The following is a 24488-nucleotide window of genomic DNA, read 5'->3' on the forward strand; positions in this document are numbered from 1 at the left end:
CCGCTGCTTCCTCCCTTATTTTTGTATTGTGGTAATTTCCTATGCAAATACCAGAGCAAGCAGCTGTAGAGCTGTAGAATTTTTTGAGAGAATGAGATGTTTATATATTAACTTTTTTTTTTTGAAAATAAAAAGTGCCTAAAAGATGTATGTGGTGCCTTCTTGACCCTCCGTATCACGAGCATGTTATAGTCCTAAATCAAGTTTCCTTGCGTGGGTAGCATCAGGAGGGTGAACCGGGTGTGGGGGTACAGGCTTTGTAATCCCAGCCACGGACAGGCTGGATTTAAGGACGTGGACAACACTTTGAATCATAACTCCTTGGACCCAAAGCTGAAATCGGGCCTGGCTGTGTGTGTCTGTTGGGAAGTGGATTGCCCAGCCTGCACGCCTTACAAGAAGCTAGCAGTGGAGGTGCACTGCTGTAGTCCCGGCCCACACAGGCCGGAAGGAGTGATGTTCAAGGGTTACCCTATTCCACAAAGTTTGAGGCTTGTTTTAACTATAAAATTAGAAACAAGAGGTGTATAGGGAGGGAATTCACAAATGCTGAGGTTTTTGTGACCTCAGGACCTTTTTAGCCTGGTCAGCTGGAGGCAGGGACTTGTATTACTCCGAGAAATTGCCGAAGTGTCGAAGACGAACAGAAATTGGATTTATTTCTGTTCCTTTATTTTAGGCTGTATCTATGTAGCCCTTACTGGCCTGGAGCTTGCTATCTAGACCAGGCTGGCCTTGAACTCACAGATCATCTGACTCCCAGGTACTGGGATTAAAGGCATCTGTGCTATGGCATCCAGGCAGATCTGGGATTTTTCAAATTTTGGAAGATTTTTTTTTTCAAGTTCTGAGTTTCAAACTCAAAGGGTTGCGCATACCTGTATGAGTGACAGCCAGGCAAGGCTCATGCCTCTAGGAGCCTTTTACCCAACAGCAGCGCTCGAGTCTTAATGCCTAATTGTTCAGCAGAGTGAACCCTTGGGACTAGAGAAGTTAATTCTAAGCCTGTGGTGGGAAATAGTTGGGTCTGCAGCATTTTAGAGTTTCAAAAAGCAAGGTTATTGGTGAAAATTCCCCCTACCTCAAGCACGGGCTCTGTCAGGATAAGAAACACCTGCTTGTAATCCCAAGAGGAAAACCTTCATCGTAGAGGAGAGAATGCAGAATAGTTAACTGTATAGTCCCTTCATCTTGAAGGGAATCCAGCGCTCACAACTGTAGCTTGCAAGACCACTTGACTCCAGTAAGAAAAGGAGGACATCGGGTGGCTACAGGATAGAAATGGGTTGACACTGTTCTGGCCAAGGGACACCAACAGGGATAGGTCATGTTGACAGTGTGTCCCCTTCATGTGACCTGACAATATCCATAGTCTGTGTCATGAGAAGTAAGAGACAGCACTTGAGCATCCTATAAAATACTTCGAAGGCCAGGATAATACTCTAGAGCTCCTAATATGGCATGCTAACCAAAGCCATGGAGGAGAGAAAAGGACTGGGGACTGAGCATGGTCGCCACAAACCTGACTCAAAAAGCAGGAAGTGGGAAGGACAGAGGAAACACACATCGAGGATGGAATTAGTGTGCCAATGTTGGTTCATCTGTTGGGATGATTGTCTAATATTAATGTACACTTTCTATTGTTAGTTTTGTGTTAGTAATTTATATTTCTTTGTTTTGTTTTGTATTTTTGAGACAGGATTTCTCTGTATAGTCCTGGCTGTCCTGGAACTCACTCTGTAGACCAGGCTGGCCTTGAACTCAGAAATTTGCCTACCTCTGCCTCCCAAGAGCTGGGATTAAAGGCGTGCTCCACCACCGCCCGGCTTATATTTCTTTTTCTTTCTTTTTTTTTTTTTTTTTTTTGTTTGTTTTGAGATGGGGTTTCTCTGTATACATTTGACTGTCCTGGAAGTCTCTTTGTAAACTAGGCTGTCCTCGAACTCTTAGAAATCCACAGGCCTATGCTGGGATTAAAGGCATGCACCACCATGCCTAGCTAGTAATTTATATTTCAAATCAGATAAAATAAGGGTTGGGATTAGAGGAATTTCATTACCATTGTTATCTTTTTTTTCTTTAATGGCAGAGTCTCACTATATATAGCTCTTGGCTAGCATAGAAATCACTGTGTAGAACAGGCTGGCCTAAAACTCACAGAGATTTCTTCCTACCTCTGTCTTTCAAGTGCTGCGATTAAAGGTGTGCACTACCATGTCAGGCTTGTTATAACTCTTTCTGGAGAGTCGAAGGGATATAGGATTTCACTGTTGAGCTCAGGTTGGCTTGGAACTTGCTATGTATCCCACGCTTGCCTCCTGGGAAAGATCCCACGACCTTTCTTCCATGTCTGGCTAAATAAAAACATAAAATAAAAGCTTCATTTTTAAATAACGTGAAGATGCCATCACTCTAGTAAGTCACCATAAATTGTGGTGGGGATCCTTAGTGTTCTCAAATTTTAAAGTGTAAATTGCAGTTGGGTAATTTGGCCTTAGCCAGAGTTTGTTCTTACTGGCTTCTCATCCTTCCTTCCATGGGGGAAAAATAATTTCTCTGTCTTTAATTTACTTCTAGAGATTAAAATGAGAGAAATTAAGCTATAGCCTTCCTTCCTTCCTTCCTTCCTTCCTTCCTTCCTTCCTTCCTTCCTTCCTTCCTTCCTTTCTCCCTCCCTCCCTCCCTTTCCTTCCTTCCTTTTCTTTTCTTTTTTTCCAAACATGATCTCTAGCCCTGTTTCCCTGAACTTACTATGTAGCAATGGCCTTGAACTCCATCCTGCTGCCTCCAGCTCCCGAGTGCTGGATTACTGGCACACACCACTATGCCTACTGTAGGAGGTGCTGGATCAAACCCAGGCCTGGAGCATTCTAGGAAAATGGTGGACTAACTAAGATACATCCTCAAGCCCTGACCACAGGCTTCTTGGAGCAAAGGCATGCATATTCTATTCAGTAGTAACCTATAATCGTATGGATTAACCACAGCCTTGCCGCTGGGAACCTTCTTCACTCTTGAGTTGGTTCCCAGACCTCAGTGACACTGAGGTTCCTAACACAGTGATAAAACTTGACTCTGGGTGACAGAACAGGCTGTTTCTTCTTCTTGCCACTTAGCCCTTCCTTTCTCCTCTTCCTAGGCTGCCCTTAAAGCCCCTGCTTCCATCTCTTCGGTGCTAAAATTTTATGTGTTGCCTCCACACCGACCCTTCTCTTTGGCACCTACCTACTTGAATTCTTGTCTGTCGGTATTGGCCAGAATCCTGTTGGATTTAGAGACATATGACACAGCATTTGAGCAACTATTCCAGTTTTGATTCCTAGTCTTTCTTGTACGTTTTTCTTCTTCTTCAGATTGTCAATTCCTTGGCAAAGACCATTACCACCTCATTGGAAAAATATACCCATTCTTGTATTACTGCTATTAAAGGACATTTTAAAGCATAATTACATTCTGGGGCTGTGTGCATTGGCTTAAGCCACTGCAGCAATTGAATAAATCTACTGCTGGCCAATTTTCTTCTTTGTGTCGTGTTGTTGATATAGCCTTTGGTGTTGGATTTTTGATAAGGTGGGTGAATGCGAAACTGGGATTATAACACAAGCAAACATGTAATGGCCTGTAGATTTTTAAACATTATTAGTCTTCAAGGAAAACACTGTTTGCAAAAGACAACTTGCTCAATGTATTTTCAAAGCCACTAAGACTTTAATTGCTGGTCACTGTTGGGTCTACTCAGTGATCATCTGGGCTCCAACATGTCCCCAGTGTTTCGTTGTAAACAGAACACAGCAGTTTGACATGACCAAAATAACACACCAGGTTCCAGTTGGCCAGGATGCCGCTCTGTGACTTGACTTCAGATCCATCAGCCTCCGAGATTTAACGGTGTGTGGTTCATTTTCCCTCCCCGGATGCAAAGGTGAGTTAGGTTATCTTCACTGCTCATTGCGTTCTTTCCTTACAGCTTATAAATAGGGCACCGCTTCATGGTCCCCGTTAGAGACTCCTTAGATAAGCAGGCCCTACTTGCCTCTGCAGATGGTTCACTCCAGCGAGGGCATGCTTCCTCTGTCTCTAGCTAAACCCGATGGAACTTTTTGGAACTGTCCCTCAATGAGGGCATTTCTTTACCACTAATTGGTCTGTTTCTCTAAAGTTAGCCAGATTCCATCTTCGGTTAAATCCAGTGCTCCAGTGTAAAATTAATCAGTGGGAGCCGTGTTTCCCCTTTCCTTTCTACTCCTCAGGGTCAGACATAGGTGGCAAACCATGGGACTTATTTAATAAGCATTTTAACAGTGAGCGTTAAGGGAAAATAGAAGTCTGTGCACGTTGCTGGGACCCATGACGCCAGAACACAGGCAGCAGAGGCAGGAGGACTGGAAGGTTTTCACATTTCATTTCTTTGCTTTTGTGTGTATTTGTGTGTCTGAGCTGGGGATACTGTGCCATGGCGGGGTCAGAGGGAACTTGCTGGACGTGGTTTTCTCCTTCCCCAGTGGCAACCCCGCATTCACGTGCGTCCTCCATTTTCCATAAGAGTTCCGGAGGTTGACCATTTCATGGGGCTAATTCCTTCATGTATGAGGCCAACCTTCTATCTCTGTCTATCTATCTATCTATCTATCTATCTATCTATCTATCTATCTATCTATCTATCATGTATGCTTTGTGGACCACATAGAGTTTCTATTACGCATTATGTTTGTTAGTTTCCAACACATGTGTAGGTAAGTATAAATAAAACAATGTAACTATTTAAAAGGGGGAGATGATATCTGAGGGATACCTCCTAGGGTTGACGTCTCTCCTCTACTTATATCTACCCACACTTATATGTGCACCTGCATGCACACACATGCACACGCACGCACACACACACACACACACACACACACACACACACACACACAGAGGAATAGAAACCAAAAAACCCTGAATGGCGCACGCCTTTAATCCCAGCACTTGGGAGGCAGAGGCAGGCAGATTTCTGAGTTTTAGCCCAGTCTGGTCTACAGAGCAAGTTCCAGGACAGCCAGGGCAACACAGAGAAATCCTATCTTGAAAAACAAATGGGGGGTGGGGGGTGGGGGGGAGGAAGAGAGAAAACCAGGGAAAACAGTCTTCAGTCTCTGCATCATTTGCTGGGGATGGATCCCAAGGGTGTACGCATACTGGCTAAGCATCCTCCAGACGGGGCTACATGTTTTCCCTCTTGGGTAGTTATGTAACGCTAGCATCCTTGGAAATACACTCAGAATGTCTTCAATTTTCCTTTGGTTGTTGTGAAAACATCCACCAAATGAGTTTTTTTTATAAAATTGAAATAACCAGTGGAGCACTGAAGACAATCTCCTGATCGGCATTCAAACTATTTTTTTGTTGTTGTTGTTGAAAATGCTAAGTTTTCTGCCCTGATATTGTAATGGCTTTGAAATTGTTTTGTGAAAAACGTTTTGACCAAAAAAGAAATGAATGTTTTGTTTTTAGTTTGTTTTTTAAAAACCGCTTATGATCCCACGATGGTGTCAAATACGTTGAGTCTAAAGGAGTAAATATTAAAAATAATGCAAGTTAACCAAGCTCTTTGTCGACAACAGGAAAGAAAAGGACTGTGAAGGTTAACTGTGAATGATCAGGCCTGTTTGATATTTTATGAAGATTTGATATATTTAATTTCCCTTGAGAAATTAGAGCTATTTAGCTCTGGTCGCTTTTTCTGTTAGATTCTTTAGACTTTCTGAGTGTCTAAAGCAAACACAACCACACCATCTGTGGGGGTCTCTAAACACAACAATGAGCAGGAAGATGGTGACTGTGACTGCAGACTTTCCACAGTTTACAAGAAGCAGAATGGATAGTCTGGACATGGCTCATAGGTGACCCCAGGAGTCACAGTAAAGTGCTGTCTCCAATAATAACATGATGCCAAGAGCTCACAGCATGGGAGTGGTAGGTGTGGCCTATTGGGGGGTAGGTAGGGGGTGTGGCCTATTGGGGGTAGGTAGGGGGTGTGACCTATTGGGAGGGAGGTAGGGGGTGTGGCCTATTGGGAGGTAGGTAGGGGGTGTGGCCTATTGGGAGGTAGGTAGGAGGGTGTGGCCTATTGGGGAGGTAGTTAGGAGGGTGTGGCCTATTGGGAGGTAGTTAGGAGGGTGTGACCTGTTGGGAGGTAGTTAGGAGGGTGTGGCCTATTGGGGAGGTGGTTAGGCTGCTGGAAGCACAGCCTTAAAAAGTGACTGATGTAGAGTCAGTTCAAGAAAGTATAAATGGATGCACCTAATTCCTCCCAGTCTGTGGCTCCTCTGGCATCTTAATGCCTTCAGCCATGATTTCCATGGCAGCCAAAGAGAAGGTGGCTCTTGGACTTCCAGAACTGTGAAGTAAACACACACACACCCACACCCACACACCCACACACACACACATTCATGCATGTGTAGTCTCACATAACCCAGGCTAGGTTTAAACTTCCTGTGAAGCTAAGGATAATGGAACTTTTGATCCTCCTCATGGGTGCACACCATTATGCCCGCTGTCATGGGTTGTTGCGAATAGAACCCAGGGCTTTGTGTATAGTGGGTAAGCACTCTGCCCTTTAAACTATACCCCCACCCCCTTGCCCACCCTGTCAAATAAACCTCTTTACAATTTACCCAACCCGAAGTACTTTATTGTAGCAACTGAAAATGAACTAATACCACAGTTAAAGTAGAAAAGGAACAGTATAGATTATTTTAAATATTGAATTCCATTTGTAGCACAAAACCAAAACAAAACCAAGCAAAAAGAGCCAAAACAGATAGACAACACGGCTAAAGACCAGGAGACAAATTTAATGGATTATTATTATTATTATTATTATTTTATCTAGACAGGTTTTATGTGGTCCTGGTTGTGCTGGTACTCAGTATATAGACTAGACTGTCTACCTTTGTCTCCTGAGGATTAAAGACATGTGTCACCACAACCAGCTTCAACAGAGAAATGTAAATAGAATTTTGAAGAGGAAAAAAAAAAAGTCAACTTAAAGAAGTCAGTAAAGTGGGGACAAAGAGAAAACAGCAAAACGAGAGTTCTAAATCTTCTGGGAACAATTGTTACATTAAATGGTAATGAACAGATGAGCCACAAGTAGACGTTTTCACTGGAAAAAATATTTAAGATTCATTTTTATTTTCACTCCTGTGTGTGTATGCATGTGTGTGTGCGTGTGCACATGCATCCATGGCATTGCTTACACGTAAACGTCGGAGGGAAGACAGCTTGCAGGGCTTGGGTCCCCTCCACTGTGTGTTGGTCCTCTCCACCCATGGTGTGAGTCAGGCTTGGGAGTAAGCACCTTAAAGGGCCGAGCCGTTTTCCTCGACACTAGCTTTTTGTGTATTCTCTAACGCCCCCTCTCTGAGTACCTATTAGCTGTTCCTCAGCGAGGGGTAGTGTCCCACAAGGTCTTCCCTCATGCAGATAAAGTGGCGAGTGGGTAGGCAGCTCTTGTGCAGATTTACTGAGAACAACCGCAGCTGAACTGAGCTCACTGGCACAGTGGTTGCTGTGTCCAGAGGATGCGGTTTTCCTGCTGTCCTCTGAGACTACTGTCCTCCGAGACTCTGCTCCTCCGGTGACGCTTGTTGAAACTTGGTGGGGTGATATTGATGTCTTATTTAGGCCACCCACTCCACAGTTTCACAGCCTTTCTACTTCACCCAGTTGGGAATCTCTACATTAGCTGTGCATGACTTCAAAGAGTAGCTGCTATGATAAAAGCTGAGAGCATCACTAATCTATGAACATCCACATAAAGTCAGTTCACCTGTGAGGCTGGAGGGACCCTGTCTTTGTGGACAGACCCTCCTCTGGACAGCACATTTAATTGCATAGCTATACCCATGGTTCTCGAGGGTGATGTTGGATGTAATCATCACTACCCATAGGACCCTAGCACAGGGACAGGGTCTTTGTCATAGCTGTGGGTCAATAAAGTGGAGGAGCTGGGATGTGGCATCCCTGTCTCAGATCTTGTACTGATGGTGAACAGAGTTCAAAGGGATGGAAACGTACAGACCTCTTTGGAAAATCCAACACTGGCTTCCCTAACTTCTATCCCTATAAAAACTTCATGGAAGTATAGCCAATGCCCAATGACCATAGCCAACACGACAACACCCAACTACCATAAACAACACCGTACTAAAGATCATACTGCAAACCGTGATTCAGGAAAGAAAGAGTAGTTAAGACTCTGCCAAAAGTGCTGCTCAAAATACATCAGACTCCCGTCAGTGAGGTACACTCTTGTTGGTTTGCTGGTCCCAATTTTTCAGATCTAACAATAATAGCATGTGTTCTGATAGCCACCTAGTCATTTACAGTGTAAGGCCTGCTTTCCTGTAATCCTGCAACATGCCCCTGTGAGGATAATGTCGCTGGCGATTCTTTTACATTTCAGACCCAGTCTCACCATATACCTCAGGCTGGTCTTGAACTTGCAGTTAGGGATGCTGGGATTACAAGTATGTGCGGCCACCACCGCACCTTACTATAGAAGGCTGTGTTGTCTTCTTCGATGTTCACGTTTTTGTGAACGTCCTGTGTTGTGCAGGAGTGTGTAAGTGCATGCTTTGCACGTGCATGAGTGCTCATGTGTGAGAGTTCATTTGCTCGGGTTCCTATGCTAGTCTTGCTTGTTAGCTTGCCTTGAGGATCCTCTATGTTTCCCTTCCTGGGCTGTAATTGCGGTTGGTTGCTATGCCTACCTAGCATTTACATGTTCTAGAGGACTGGAATGCCAGTCCTGATGTTTGTGCATCAAGCCCTTTAACCACTGAATCATCTCTCAAGCCCAAGGTGCTTATTATTTTATTAACCTGCAGAGGAAGAAAATACTAACTAGGAAGTTGAAGTGGCTTGTCTTTCCTAGTTGAAGTGTAGCAAAAGAAAGCCAATGTTTGGGGGAGAGGGGTGTCACAGGCCTTTGATACCACTATTCTGGAAGCAGAGGCAGATAGATCCTGAGATTTGAGGCCAGTCTGGTCTACAGAGTGAGTTCCAGGACAGCCAGGGTTATACAAAGAAAATCTGTCTCAAAAGAAAGAAAAGGAAGGAAGGGAGACAAGTGGGAGGGAAGGAGAGAGGGAAGAAAGAAGGAAGGAAGGAAGGAAGGAAGGAAGGAAGGAAGGAAGAAGGGGGGGGAAACACGGTGTTCCAAATTCAGCTCCACAATACACACCTCTTCCATCTGTGCGTGACTCCCTATGACTCCCTACTTCCTATCCTTGTAGGTCATCCTATCATAACCAAGAAACTAAGGAGGTTGGACCCCAAAACAGCTTTCAGTTTATGCACAGGCTTTCCCAGGCTCCCTTTGCCATTCAGCAAACCTTGGCCAGCCTATAGATGTCAGCCGGGAGAAGATGATGTAAGTGGGTCTATTTGCTTGGAGAAGGAACTACAGATCCCACCTATCCCTAGAGGACCCAGGGAGGACTTGAGCTGTCGGGCAGAGGACCAGACTCCAGAGCTGGAGAAGCCACGCAGGAAGTGCTCTGTCCACCAACTGAAAAAAAAGCTCTGTGCCACAGAATGGCAAGTCTGCTGCTCCAACTTAGAGAGGAAAGGAGAGAAGTGCCCAGTCCTTTGATCTGATCTATGGTCCACAGGCCCTCCTCCCCCACCTGAGACTTCCTGGGGCAGGAAGTGGTGACATCACCTGGGTCTGTCAGCGCTCTTGGGTACTGACTCATCACCATTGCTGGCATAGTGATCCCTCAGATTTCCAAGCAGATTTCCAGGCCTCAACAATGACCACCTCACCTGCAACTTTAATTGGCCTGTTCTTCCGCTGGCTTCCTGCTTCCTACTCTTTTATTATTCAAAAGTGTGTCTCAAACACTTTATTCTTCCATTCCTAAGTATTTCAGTAGGTATGACAAAAGCTTGCTTTTGGAATTCCTTTAGTACACACCACTTGTGACTCCTCCTGCAGAGCTGTCTACCTCCCCCTACTCCCTGCCTCTCTGTGGGCCACCACTCTTCCAGGGCAAGATTTCCTGTTGGACTGTCCTTCAGGGTCCTTGTAGGACCTGCTAAGCTTTGTTAAGATTATCCTGCTGCTCTTAGTTCTAAGGTGGAGGCGGTCAGGTCATCCTTGACCTTAAGAATGGTTAAGTGAATGACAGTCCCCTTGACCCATGGCCTCAGCGTTGGATATGACTGTGGTTTCCAACCATTGGCTCTTGCAGTGCTATAGGAAAATCCCCTCCACTTAGTTGCATCTGCATGGGTTTGAGGGTTTCTGAATATAAATCATTAGCTATGGAACCAAGGTGGCAAGGGTTATAGACATTTATGACTTTAAATTTACATATTTAAAACATTTTTTCTCATGGAAATTCTCATACAAATATAAAAGGAGACAGGCATAATGAACAATCACCCTCTGTATTCAGCTTTAACAAGGGCCAACTCACATCTGACTTAAATTTCCCGGTCCTTCTACCTGCCCGTGCTTGTTACTCCTTTATTATCTAAAAGCACACCTCAAACTCGTTATTATTCCATTTGTAACTGTTTAGGTGGAGATGACAAGCATTACTTTTAAAATGTCACTACAACATACGCCCACTTCTGCACTGCAACAGCGAACCACCTCTGCACACAGGAAGTAATTGTTTGTATTATTATTATTATTTTTTTTGGTTTGCTTTCTTGTTTTGTTGTAAGATCTCAAGTAGCCCAGGCTGGCCCCAAACACGCCGTGTAGGCAAGGATGACCTTGAACTCCCGGTTCCCTGCCTCCCTCGAGGGACTATAGACGTGCGCCACAGTGCCTGATTGTGCTAAGAGCTAGGGACCAAGCCCAGGGCCTCGCTCATGCTGGACTAGCTCTGCACCTTGTGGGCTTAGCCTAAAATAATCAGGCTGACTGCAGAGCAAGGTCGTGCACTCCTGTTATCTCAATGCTTAGAGGCTGAGGCAGCTAGGACTACATGGTGAGACCCTGTCTTGAACAGACAATCATTAATAGTGACGCCATTTTAAGTTTGAATAGGTTCTGGAAATTGACTGAAGAACAGCACTGAGCTATCCTTTCGAGAACAGAGCTGCTCTTGAGAGCAGCATTCTGGAGAAAAAGGCAAAGCTCACAAGAAGAACACAGCCAAAACTGAGCAGAATTGTCACTAGAAGTGGCAGGCCCAGCTCTGGCTGGCTGGCTGGCTGGCTGGCTGGCTGGCTTGCTTGCTTTGAACCCTGCTATAGCACAGTCATGAATACCAGAGGACATCAAAAGGCAGCTGTGCCCGGCTCAGAATAAAACAGCTGAGCTAAACAACCAAATCCAAACAGCTGTACCGTCTTTGGACTCAGCATTGCGTTTGGACTTAGCGTTACATTAAAATTAGATGTTTTCTGTCTCCAGACTTTTTTTTTTTGTTGTTGTTCTGACAGGAAAAAAAAAAAAAAAAAAAAAAACCCAAAACAAAACAAAACCAAAAAAAACCAACAAAACAACTGAAGCATTTTCCTTCACCTATAACTGTTCCTTTGTCATTTGCACACAGCCTGAAGGAAAACGTTAGTTGTCGTGGAAGCTGACTGGTGGTCACTTCTGAGCTGAGCTAACCCTATTCTCATCCGTCAATGCTGTTTCATGACCTAGGATTTGACCGTGTTTCTCTGGATACCCTTTATGACCCAGGGGAGGAAGCTCAGTAGCAACTCTCCTGAAATTTTGTTTGTAAAGATTTACTTTGTCTTTTTGCTGAACAGTTGGACATTAGCTCTGCGGCCCTAAGGTGTCAGGTAAGGGCTCCACTCTGGAACACTATCCTTAGTCCTTTGTGACTAATATTTTACTTTGAGACTGAATCTCACAAACTAAGCAAGGTTGGCTTTCCACTCAAGATCCCCCAGGTTCTGCCTCTGGATCAGCTAAGGTCACAGATATGTGTCACTATAACCTTTGCATGGGACACTGTAGCCTCACAAGGAAGCATTACAATGCATTTCAGTCTGTTTTTTTCTAAGACAAGATTTCGCTGTGCCGCACAGGCTGGTCCAAGCCTTACGATGTAGACTAGGCTGGACTTGAACACATGACCTTCTTCTTGCTTTAGTGTTCCAATGCTGAAATTGCAAGTATGTGACCCTGTACATGGCTAGTATTTTATTCCTTTTTGCTTGCTTTATTCCATCTCGATTACTAGGTAGTTATCAAGCCCGGAATGCTGGCACACGCCTTTAATCCCAGCACTGGCTGAGAGACAGAAGCAGGGTGGTTTCTGGAGGTTTCAGGGTGAACTGTACCCAGAACCTCAGGCAAGCCAGACAAGTGCTACATCTCTAACCCATTTAGAAGTTACTATTATTCTTTTGAGATGGTACCTTGCTATTTAGCCGTGGCTGGCCTGGTACTTGCTTTGTATTTGTAGTCCTGAAGGGTCTTGAGCCTGTGGCAATCCCGTGGCCCGTGGCCTCTGCCTCTTGGCTACTTGGATTATGGTGTATGTCCCCTTGCTGTGGTTTTTGTTGTTATTGTTGTTGTTTTTAATTGGAGCCAGGTTCTTGCTAAATTGCTCAAGCTAGCATCGAACTTGGGATCCTCTTGTATCCACCACAGTAGTAAGAATTCCAGGGTCAGTCTGTCCTTTTTAGAGAACAGTTAATTATAAAGCTGAGGGTTGTGGCACACACTTGTGATGAGAACACCCAAGGAGGTGGAGGTAGGGGGTCTTGAGGAATGTCAGGTTGGTCCAGTCAATTTATTCTGTCTCAAAGAAAGTTTAGATCATATGCTAATTTTTTTAACCATTGTGAGATACTGTGTACTTGCTATACAAAAGACAGTTCAGCCGAATGAAACAAGGAAGGATCCTTACCGTCTACTCCCACGTTTTCACGTGTCAACCTGCTACTCTGGCAGGATCTCCTAGGAAAAACAATATCCAGAGGCCAGTTTGCTCTATAGAGCGAATTCCAGGACAGCTGGTGCTACACAGAGAAACCAACCAACCAACCAAACAAACAAACAAAAAAACCAACAACAAAAACCATAACACCCTTGTTCTGCCAATCATTTTTGCAGATTCACTGTTATCTGACACATACATTCTTTGTTTGTTTTTGTTTTTTTGTTTTTCGAGACAGGGTTTCTCTGTATAGCCCTGGCTGTCCTGGAACTCACTTTGTAGACCAGGCTGGCCTCGAACTCAGAAATCCGCCTGCCTCTGCCTCCCAAGTGCTGGGATTAAAGGCGTGCGCCACCACGCCCAGCTCTGACACATACATTCTTAATCTATCTTGCTCCCCATTTACATCATAATAACTTTCCTATGTCATTAAATAGCCTCCCTCCACCTTGGCACTCTCCATCCACTGGACCAGAGTGTTGGTTTGTCCTGTCCCTGTCCTGTAGGACATTTGGCAGTATTCTTGGCCTCAGCCACTAGAGGCTAGCCCCTGGATGCCACTGATAGCTCTTGGTCTATATAACCTTTGTTTTGTTTTTGTTTTTGTTTGTTCCCCCAAATAAGCTAGTAATGATGGTGGGGCCCTGTAATCTCAGCACTTGTGTGGTGGAGGCAGGAGGATTACAAATTGAAGTCCACCCTTGCTTGCACGGAGAGTAGAAGGTTGCACGGAGCTACAGAATGATGTCTCAGGAGCCTTCAGTGCCCACTGGACTGTTTTCACAAAGTCTTGCTTGTATAAGGATAAAATCAATGTCCTTTCTGCCCTGCACATTTCTGGTTCTGTCCCTTCTCTCTAGGACCTGTCCATGTGGGCTAGTGACTAAATCCACTAGTTAAGAAGAGTTGGTGTAATCTAAAAAGCCAAGAAGTGACAGGGCAAGAATTATTGACACTAAGCTGTTCCAAGCCGCTGGGAATAACTTGGTTCAATTATTTTCAGACTGTGTTTTCACCTTCCATTGGAATAGTTATTTAATAACTCATTGAAGAATTCTTTTTGTTTTGTTTTGTTTTGAGACAGGGTTTCCTCTGCCAACTGTTCAGGAATGCTCTCTATAGACCAGGTTGGCCTCAAACTTACACAGATCCCCCCTGCCTTTGCCTCCTGAAAGTTGAACAGTGATGGAAATAGGAGAACCTTACCAAACAGCAAACACACTGAACAGCAGTATTTTCCTTTCAGGATTGTTGGGACATTTCAAAGAGATAATTCATATTAAGACCAAGAACGGAGCTCAGCACTGAGAAAGGGTCCCAGAGCATCATCTGTTGCTACCTACCCATCAAATAGAAACTGAATTCTGGCTTTGACAGAAGCACTGTGCCAAAGAGGATGTGGCCAAGTCAAAGGTGGCAAAGGCAGCTGTTCTGAAAACAGTATTGGGAATTTCTGCCGCTGCAATATTAGCAGTTACCATTTACGGCACCTGGCACAGTTACATGCTAGGGGCCCGATCTTCATTGTCTCCTGGATCCTTCCTTCATACAGATCTTGCACAACTAGACCTTCCGAGTCTCATTTCACCAATGAGGAGACAGACAGCGCCTGAGGTAAGCAGTGGAAATCTTCCATAGACCTTCACACATCAAGTTTCTCCTTCTCTTTTGTCCTCTGGGAGAATTCCATCTCATTCTTTAGAAATAAAGCCATTTCTGTGGAGGGTGCTCTAGAAATTCTACTCCAGGCCCCAGACGAGCTTGGCTATTCCTTTATATGCCTAATACTAGAGTCGTGATTCTTCAATGTCTATGGCGAGTATGATACTCATATGCTATTTTTCATTTATTAGGCAATTTTTAATCTTTTTGAAGGCAGGAGTTCTGCCCTTTTTCTCCCTTTATTCTTAAAACTCATAGCATTGAAAGAATCCAATGAATATTTTTTTTTTCTTTTTTGTTTTTTTTGAGACAGGGTTTCTCTGTGTAGCCTTGGCTGTCCTAGAACTCACTCTGTAGACCAGGCTGGCCTCGAGCTTTAGGGGGAAGCTAAATGAATTTATTTTAATTTGTGACACCACCTCTCCCCCCCAGCCCCCACTGAAATCTAGAGCTCAAATAAAAAACGACCACGTTCTAGGTTCTTTGTGGTCTTCCATAAAAATAAAACAAAACAAAAACCAAAAACAACTTTCCATTGTTCCTGGCCGGTAGCAGGTGTTTTCATGATGCTCTGATCCTTCCTGGGAGAGAGAAGACACCTGGAACCAATGGACCAAGAACGGAGCTCAGCAGGTAAGTGCGTGCTGAAAGTGCCAAGCATTGAAAGTTCCTCGCAGTTTTGCAGTGCTCAGTTTAGTGTCTGTCTGTAATTACACTTGTGTTCTTCAAACGCACCTCACAATTCTCATTCAGAAAACAAACACCCACCCACCCCAACACACACACACACACACACACAAAACAAACAACTCAACGCTTCTCTTTCTGGTTCTTAAAGTTGGATGACGTCACTTTATCTCACCAAATGATACTGTAATTTAACCTAATTTTTTTTTTTTTTTGCCTCACCTGAGATGTAATTTATTTATTTTTATTTCTTTGGTTTTTCTTCCCCTACGATCTCGTGTAGTTCTGGCTGTGCTGAACTTATGATGTGGATAAGGGTTATCATGAATTCCTGATCCTGCTGTGTCCACCTTCCAGAGCTAAGATGACGGACGGGCCTGAGCCAACAAGTCAGATTCCTGGCTAAATTCAGTTTCCTACATTCTTCTCATAGGTGCTTCTGACACCTCTTACAAACTGCATTAATGAAGCCTAAAGTTAAAGCTATTCCCTGGTACCAGGCTTGCACATCGGTCTGTGACAGGGTCCTCAGAGCAAGACAGTCTTTGTTTATTAGACATTCTAAATGGTTCCTGCTAATCTTGAACTCCAGTGTGGCCCACAATGACCTCTTCCAGTAAGCGTAACTCAGTCTGCCGAGAGCTGAGGTTTTATTTAGACTGTATCACCATGTCACCATGGCCAGCTTGGTCTTGGCTTTTTAAATAAACCATGTTGAGGCTGAGGCGGGGTGTTGGCTGCTTGTTCGAGGACATCCTGAGCTACAACATAAGACCCTGTTTCAAAAAAAAAAAACAAAAAAATTCCAAGTCTATGTCCCTCATCTTAAATGTGGTGGGTGAGGTAGCTGGCTTCATTCCAGCTGGACTAAATTTGGGGACGTCAAAGGCCTTAGGAATTTGGACTTCACAAGTCTTCTTGTCAGATCTCTTGGTTCCCCTTTGCAGTAAATCTAGGTGAAGACCACATTCTTTGTCCTATTCTGTCCCTGAGGCTTATCTATGCAAGATCGTCCCTATCTAGCAGTTTTTGGGGCTTACTCACGATGGCGGACTCTGGTAGGCTAAGATTTCTACTATCATCTGTATCAGAGGCAGCAAGAATTTCCAATTCCAATTCCTTTATCTTCCAATCTTGGAATTGTGATCAGTCGCAGAGGCCATTCCAGGGGGCCCGTAAAAAGTGAAGACTAACTTCCTGCTCCAAAGGACAAGCAAGGATATCAAGATTAGCAGTGCTCCAACAGAACTGGAACCAGCAAAGGTCACATGTGCCCGGGAGATCCCAGAGGTGGAGGAGACGAATGTGGGGGCCTGCACGGAGTGAAGACTTAGGTCAGAAACCGTGTAGGATGTGGGAGGACCACACGGCACCCTGTCCCCAAACAAGAGGAGTCCGTTTTCCCCTTGAACAGGAGGCATCCTTTTGGAGTCCCCACCAGAAAGCAGCACAGTCCTGCTCTCACATGACCCTCAAGCCCTTGGCACAGTCAGATACACCTTACAATAGAGAGTGATAAATCTAACAATGCAGGGAGGCTCCAATATATACTAAAATATGCTACCGCCAACGGCCATGTGGACAATGATCCGAGGGTTGCTTAGTGAAGCCCTAAACAGTTTTTGAACTTAATTTTTAAAAATTACATGTATTTATATGTTTGTCTGTTTATGTGTGGAGCTGGGGAGGGGTATGCGAGTGTTGCACGATGAAGAAATGGGGATCAAAGGACACCTTTTAGGAGTTGGTCCTTTGCCTACTACCAAGTGGCTATAGGGATCTAACTTAGGTGGCTGAGTTTGTCAGCAGGAGCTTTACCTGCTGAGCCACCTCACAGGCCCTCCTTTGTTTGGTTTTGTTTTTGTTTTTAATAGCACAAAACATAACTAGTAAGTGACGATCCATGATCTAAGCAGAGAGACAATCACATCCAGGCCTTTCTGTAGTGATATGGCTAGTGCCAAGTCGATGTTTTTCATTAGTTGCTGTGAAGGATGTAATCAAGAGAGCGAAGCTGGGTGTGGGTACATGTGCCTGTAATCCCAGCACTCAGGGACAGAGGCTGGAGGAGGATCAGCAATTCCAAGTCATCCCCAACCATAGAGGATGTCCCACACCGACCTGGGCTAGATGAGATCCTATTCTAACATCTCTGCAAAAGAAACCCGAGTTTTGTGTTGAAAGAGAAGCCTTCCACAGGTTGATTTATTGAATAAGTACGTAAAAATTATTACAGCTGCTGGGCGGTGGTGGTGCACGCCTTTAATCCCAGCACTTGGGAGGCAGAGGCAGGCGGATTTCTGAGTTCGAGGCCAGCCTGGTCTACAAAGTGAGTTCCAGGACAGCCAGGGCTACACAGAGAAACCCTGTCTCGAAAAACCAAAAAAAAAAAAAAATATTACAGCCGATCAAAATTACTTTATAAATATCTAAGGAAAGAGAAACACTGAGTACCTTGTGATCATCATATACTATATTTGCTGAGTTATGACAGGTCCCATATAATCATGTCTATAAAGTTAAAAATAAAGTTTAGAGTTTACAGGCCAGGGAAACCGCTCATCCGGTAAAGGTGCTTGCTGCAGAGAAGCCTGGCCACCCGAGTTTGACCCACTGAGGCCGTCCGTGTCAAAGGTGGAAGCCACGAACCCATAGTACAGAGTTGTTCTCTGATCTCTAAATGTGTATGTGCTGGGACACATGAATGCACATTAAATCAGAGAGAGAGAGACAGAGAGACAGAGAGAATATGAGAATGAATTGCTTACAGGAGGCCAAACAGGCTCGACAAGGTGGTGATTCATGATGCCAGGAATCCCAGCTCTTAGGAGGCAGAGGCAGGAAGAGCATTACAAGTTCCAGGCAAGTCTGGTCTAGACCACCTAGTGGGCCTTGACACCTAAGATGGTGAGATTTTTGTCTCCAAGACAAAGTAAAATACATAGGGAAAAACATCTCTCCTATTACCTTGGGCTAAAGTGATATCCGGTCAGACTTCTCCTACTCCTTTTTTTTTTTTTTTTTTCTTCCCTTTTTGTTGGGCTGGGGATATAGTTCAGCTGGTTTAGTGCATGCTGGACACTCGGTCCCCTCTCCTCTGAACCCATGTAAAAAGCATGACAGTAGGGGAACATAAACCCTTGTCTCAGGAGGAAGTACAGAAGCAGGCAGAGATCCCTGAAGCCCACTAGCCAGCCTGCCTAGTCAAACTGATAAATTGCAGGTTTTGTGAGCGATGTTGTTTTTTAAAAATATGGTGACAGGGTTGGGGATTTAGCTCAGTGGTAGAGCTCTTGCCTAGCAAGCACAAGACGCTGGGTTTGGTCCTCAGCACTGTGTGTGTGTGTGTGTGTGTGTGTGTGTGTGTGTGGACAAAATAAGAAATATGCAGGCTGGTGGTACACATCTTTAACCCCAGCACAGGGAGGTAGAGGCAGGTGGATCTCTGTGAATTCCAGGAGGGCCTGGTCTACAAATCCAGTTCTGGGCCAGCCAGTGCTACACAGTAAGACTTGGTCTCAGAAAAACCAACCAAACAAATCAGCAATAAGAAACAAACAAACAAAGAGAAACAGGTCTCATGGCCCAGTCTGGATCCTCCTGGCAGGGACTGGTTCAGACAAAGAAAGATGGAATGAACTGGCATCAGAAAAACAAAACATTCTTAGCCCAGAAAGAACGGCCATTAGCAGCTCCCATACAGTTTAAACCTAGTGTGATGAAAATGCGCCTGCCTTCGAGGTGTTACTGGCAGTGCTGGAGGTAGCTGCTGGGAAACCAGAGACACTAAACTTCTAGAATGATGCAATCTGTGAATAACAGTTAACTTAATGGAAAGCGAAGGGAGTTTTATGTAGTCAATAATGAAGCTCACCTGAACTGTATCCAGTGCTTAAAATCACCACCTTTCTGTTACATGCAATGCCCACTCCACAATAGCTTCAGATACCATGTTAACAACAGTCCCAGTTTCCCCCACTAAGATGCTTATTGCCTCGGGAGCCTGTCATTTGTATCTTTTCATTGCTCTATTTATTTTGTCTTTCTTTGGTCTAGACACAGAACTTTCTTGCCATCTCAACATGTAGAGTGTATGTGTAGGGAGGGATATGTGTGTGTGTGTGTGTGTGTGTGTGTGTGTGTGTGTGTGTGAATCAGGGTCTCCTGTGTTTGAGCTAGCCTTAGTTCCCTATGAAGCTGAGGCTGGCCTGGAACAAAGACTCTCCTGTTTCCACCTATGGAGTGCTAGGATTCCAGGTTTGTACCACCATGCCCAGCTCAGTGGTTTCTCCTATTTAACAATTAGGTTGTATCTGTGCAGGACAGATTCAATCATTAACGGACATCTTATAACAGACTTCTGTGACACCAGTCTTTTTCCCTCATTTCTTCCTGTCCCCAGGGAAAGCAAGGCATACCTTAGGCATTCATCAAGTGCTTGTTGACTGATGACCAGGAGGTCTCAGTGTGTATAATCAAGCAAATAATTTGATGTCTTCCAGAAAAGAATTTTAAAAGGTGATTCAATAATACCTCGTTATTTCTATCACACACACACACACACACACATATATATATGAATAAACATCTCTGGACAGATTTTTCTTTGGTAAAATCAAGATCCAAATTTAAATTTATTTAAAGCTCAGGCGCCATCCTTAGATTATTGGAGGGATACATGGAAACTTTCAGTTCAGGTGGCTGAAGAGTGGGTCCTGCCATTTTCTCTGTCTCTGGAATGATTGAGGGGACCCTGGAGTCTAGGTGGTTCAGCCTAGGCAGACTCAAGAGCTAGGGCCACTTTGTAGGCAAATGATAGCCTCCGTGACGTTGACTGTTCGTATTGAAAATTCAATTGCAGGTGTATTTGCAAATTGGATTTTGAGGGGGAAGTTTAAGTAAATCCTTTTGAAAATGAATCCCTCCAAGGAGTGAGAAATAAAGCAACAAGAAGAGAGGTGACAATCAAAAACCTGTTAAAATTTAATTTTCAGAGAGGAACCTGAGTGCTTAATGACATCTCTGCTTTCATAGCAAGGTGTTTAAAAGTCGTCTCTTGTCAGTTGCTTCCTTGGTAAATGTCAGAGGCAGAAGCTTCAGTTCCCTGTACTTCAGAGATCTCAATGGCAACCATTCTGAAATGCTTGCAATGAGCTGGTGGTGCAGTTGGGAAGGGGGTAGGTTCAGCTTCTGGCAGGTTTCTCTGGAGGAACCTGCAATGAAGGACTGACCTCACAATGTCCGCCGCCTCTGTCTGCCCCTCCCGTGCTTCTTCATGTCCACATAACTTTTATTTGCTTCTCAAAGTCCTCAAAATGATGGCCAAGAAAAGGCTAAGTCAGCCAGCCATCTTAAAGCCTTAGAAGCTGGCATGGCCATGAAGTTGTGTGTCTAAGCTAAAGAAAGACATTATTCTTACTTAAGTCACTCTTTGGCTCACATTCCTAGATGCCTCTCTGAGCGGGGTGTGTGTGTGTGTGTGTGTGTGTGTGTGTGTGTGTGTGTGAGTGTGAGTGTGTGTGCGTGTGTACCGGGGTCCTTGTTTTGACTTTTACTTCCACTGTCTTCTTTCTCCAAAGCTTTTTACCCTAACTCTTCTGTTTCGTGCTGAACCTTCTTTATTCCCTCTTCACATCTCCACTGACACAGCTGGACAAGACAGCAGTGCAGATAAAGACCCAGGAGCTGCAGAAACCTAGATATAACGTTTTGGTGCGACTCTGAATGCAAGGAGAGCCACAGGTGATGAGCTGCAGGGTCTTAGCCTTCTACTCTGCAGTTGACCTGGTTCAGAGGGCTGGTGGCTCAGGATCCAGGACTTCTGTCACCTCCAGGATGAATGGCGCAACTTAAATTGGGAAAACATGAAGTTACCAGTTTGAACATATCAACTGCTTTATAAAATAATCTGCAGTGCTCTCTTTTATCACTGGGTTTGACCAGAGAGGTTGTGATTTTATTTGATTTCTGCCGGATTCTCTGAATTGTGGTGGCTGAACCTGTTTTTAAAAAAAAAAAAATACATGCCACATGGAGATATGTTTTCTGAAAGCACCACTTAATGTTTGTAGACTTGTAGACTCATGGGTTTCTGATTGGGTGTGTACACAGAGACCCCTCCTATGTAAATACATACATTCTAAATATACCCGAGAGCTTCAAGCAGCTCTTAACATCATATGACAAGAGGAACATTTGTTAATCAGAAAAATTACAACCTATTCATACTTACTGTTTGATTATTCCTTTGCTGACCTCTGAGGTCCCATTGTTGATTGAATTAGTTATAGTAACTTATATTTATTTTAGCAACCAGCTATTATAAATGCAAACCCTTCTTATCTCCAGATGATTGATAGGCACATTAAGAAGTTGTTCAACAGGTTGCTTAGTTTGAAGAAAATGCCTAAATCCTGAAAGCTCAACCCCCCCCCACACACACACACTTTTCTTTTATCAGCTAAGAGTGAGAGTTAAGCTCACATAAGCCCATAGTAACAAAAAATTGTATTTCCAGGGTAGACCATTGTCACTTCTTTAAATTTGATTCTACTGAGAGCAGCATATATCAGATGTTAGGAGTATCCTATTGTAGATTTAAATGTCTTTTGGAAAGTTGAAACCAATTGCTTTCTGGGTGTTGACCAAAGAAGATACGGTGGTGGTGGTGGTGGTGGTGGTGGTGGGGGTTGTTATGAAGCCAGTGACAGTCATGAAGCTATTTGCTGGAACGACTCAACAGGATCTGTGTGTGTGTGGTGTGTGTGTGTCTTTTTCCTTCCTAATTTGTTGGTTTTGCATAAAGCCTCCATTTTGCAAAGGCTCTCAGCTGAGCAACGTGGCATAGTTTAGCGTCACTAACGCCTGACATTAGTCCTCATGGTGTAAGTACTGTTTAGGTTTTGTTTTTCCTTCCTTAAACAAAGCATAAGCACAGTAGAGTTAGGTGAATTGCCCATGGTAGGTGAGGGACAGGGTTCAGAGCATCTTTGTTTTTGGTACACAGTCCCATTAGGACTCCTCAGGCAGACCTGGCAGTCCTTTTGCTTTGTTAATGGTTCTTCCTGACTACACAGGTATTGCAGCAGGTGCACAGGAACGTCCAAATAGCATCGCAATGAGTAAGCAAAAACAAGTGACTGAAACGGTTTGAAAAGACTCGGAATAATCTTGCTAGAAAATTCGGTTGTGTAACCCTTCAGCTTCCAAAGGCTGTCTGGTGGTGTGCAAAGGAATTTCCAAACACCTCAGTTTCTGAGAGTGACTTTTTATATAGAGTGATCCTTCTGCCTCAGCCTCCCAAGTGCTAGGATCATCGCCCCTGGCTTTTTTAGAGAAGGAAAGAATCTCAAATTAAAAAGAAATTGTTTCAGAGCAGAGACTGAAGGAACGACCATCCAGAGACTGCCCCACCTGTGGATCCATCTCATAAACAGCCACCAAACCCAGACACTATTGTAGATGCCAACAAGAGCTTGCTAACAGGTGGCTGATAAAGCTGTCTCCTGAGAGGCAGAAGTGGATGCCCACAGCCATCCATTAAACTGAGCACAGGGTCCCCAATGAAGGAGCTAGAGAAAGTACCCAAGGAGCTGAAGAGGTTTGCAACCCATAGAGGGAGCAACAATATGAACTAACCAGTACCCCCCCCCCCCCCCCCAGAGCTCCCTGGGACTAAACCACCAATCAAAGAAAACACATGGTAGAATTTGTGGCTCTAGCTGCATATGTAGCAGAGGATGGCCTAGTTGGTCATCAATGGGAGGAGAGGCCCTTGGTCCTGTGAAGGTTCTATGCCCCAGTGTAGGGGAATGCCAGGGCCAGGAAGCAGGAGTGCGTGGGTTGGAGAACAGAGTGAAGAGGGGAGGGGAGAGGGGGGTTTTCGAAGGGGAAACTAGGAAACGGGATAACATTTGAAATGTAAACAAAGAAAATATCTAGAAAGAAAGAAAGAAAGGAAGAAAGAAAGAAAGGAAGAAAGAAAGAAAGGAGAGAGAGAGAGAGAGAGAGAGAGAGAGAGAGAGAGAGAGAGAGAGAGAAAGAAATTGTTGCCGGGCAGTGGTGGCACGCACCTTTTAATCTCAGCATTTGGGAGGCAGAGGCAGGCAGATTTCTGAGTTCAAGGCCAGCCTGGTCTACAGAGTGAGTTCCAGGACAACCAGGGCTACACAGAGAAATCCTGTCTCAAAAAACCAACCAAACAAACAAACAAAAAAATAAATTGTTATTATTGTATGTACATGTATGTTTGTGTATGATGTGTGTGCACACAATAATGCATGTATGAAGCCGGGCGTGGTGGCGCACGCCTTTAATCCCAGCACTCGGGAGGCAGAGGCAGGCGGATTTCTGAGTTTGAGGCCAGCCTGGTCTACAAAGTGAGTTCCAGGACAGCCAGGGCTACACAGAGAAACCCTGTCTCGAAAAAAACCAAAAAAAAAAAAAACCAAAAAAAAAGGAATGCATGTATGAACAAGGCTTTGCACACATGTGGATTTCAGATAACCTTGTGAAGTTGTTTCTGAAATTCTGCTGCCTTTCCTGGCTTCTGGAGGTGGAATTCAGATCATCAGGCTTGCTTAGCAGGACCGGGTGAGCCATCTTAGTGGCCCCAAATGGTACCATCTCATGCACATTTAAAAAGGGCAAATTAACCACCCACTGAGACAATGATATGTAAGGCAGTTTTGGAATTAAAAGGAGCATGAGGGATGACAACTTCCAGATCCCAAGGATGCAACAGGCAGGGAATCTTCTAGGCTCTTCTGTGGACACTCTAGGCCCTTCCTCTGTAGGTACACTGATGGATGGGCGGTGTGGCTAGGGAGAAAATGGCAGAGTGTCTAATTATTAATTGAGTCACAGGCTTCTAATTCTCACCCCCCACCCAGTTGCCTGTTTCCTTGGAAACAGTTCCCTGTCATTTTCTTGAATTGCATTAATATTAAACTGCATGTTTGAATCAGAAAGAATGCAAAGTATCTGAAGAGTAATATTTATATCTTCCATGTGACATTTTCATCACATGGATAAATGCTTAAAAGGTCCCTGAGAATGGAAAAATAAGGAAGCGAGGAGTTCAGAACTGAAGTATAGAACTCGTTCGACTGGTTTCTGTGTAAAACTCGGTGGATTATAGCTCTTTGTTTTAAATCGTCAGAACAGCAACGATTCAATATCAGACTCCGAGTCCCAGGTTCCTGCAGGGAAGTTTTGATGAGAGCATTG

The 24488-nt window shown here is 44.3% G+C and overlaps 1 long non-coding RNA gene across 1 annotated transcript in view; it reads left to right on the forward strand.

The window, feature by feature from the left end:
- Nucleotides 1-3790: 3790 nt before the first annotated feature.
- The window catches only part of LOC147001932 (uncharacterized), a 30482-nt gene continuing 9784 nt past the window's right edge, over nt 3791-24488 (forward strand). Inside the window, exons 1-3 of the long non-coding RNA XR_015044754.1 lie at nt 3791-3922; nt 14158-14525; nt 15129-15206. This is a non-coding gene — a long non-coding RNA (uncharacterized LOC147001932). The remainder of the gene's footprint in view (nt 3923-14157; nt 14526-15128; nt 15207-24488) is intronic.

Source organism: Mus caroli, unplaced genomic scaffold (genome assembly GCF_978045245.1).
Source record: "Mus caroli unplaced genomic scaffold, Mus_caroli_1 scaffold_12, whole genome shotgun sequence".
Classification (NCBI taxonomy): domain Eukaryota; kingdom Metazoa; phylum Chordata; class Mammalia; order Rodentia; family Muridae; genus Mus; species Mus caroli.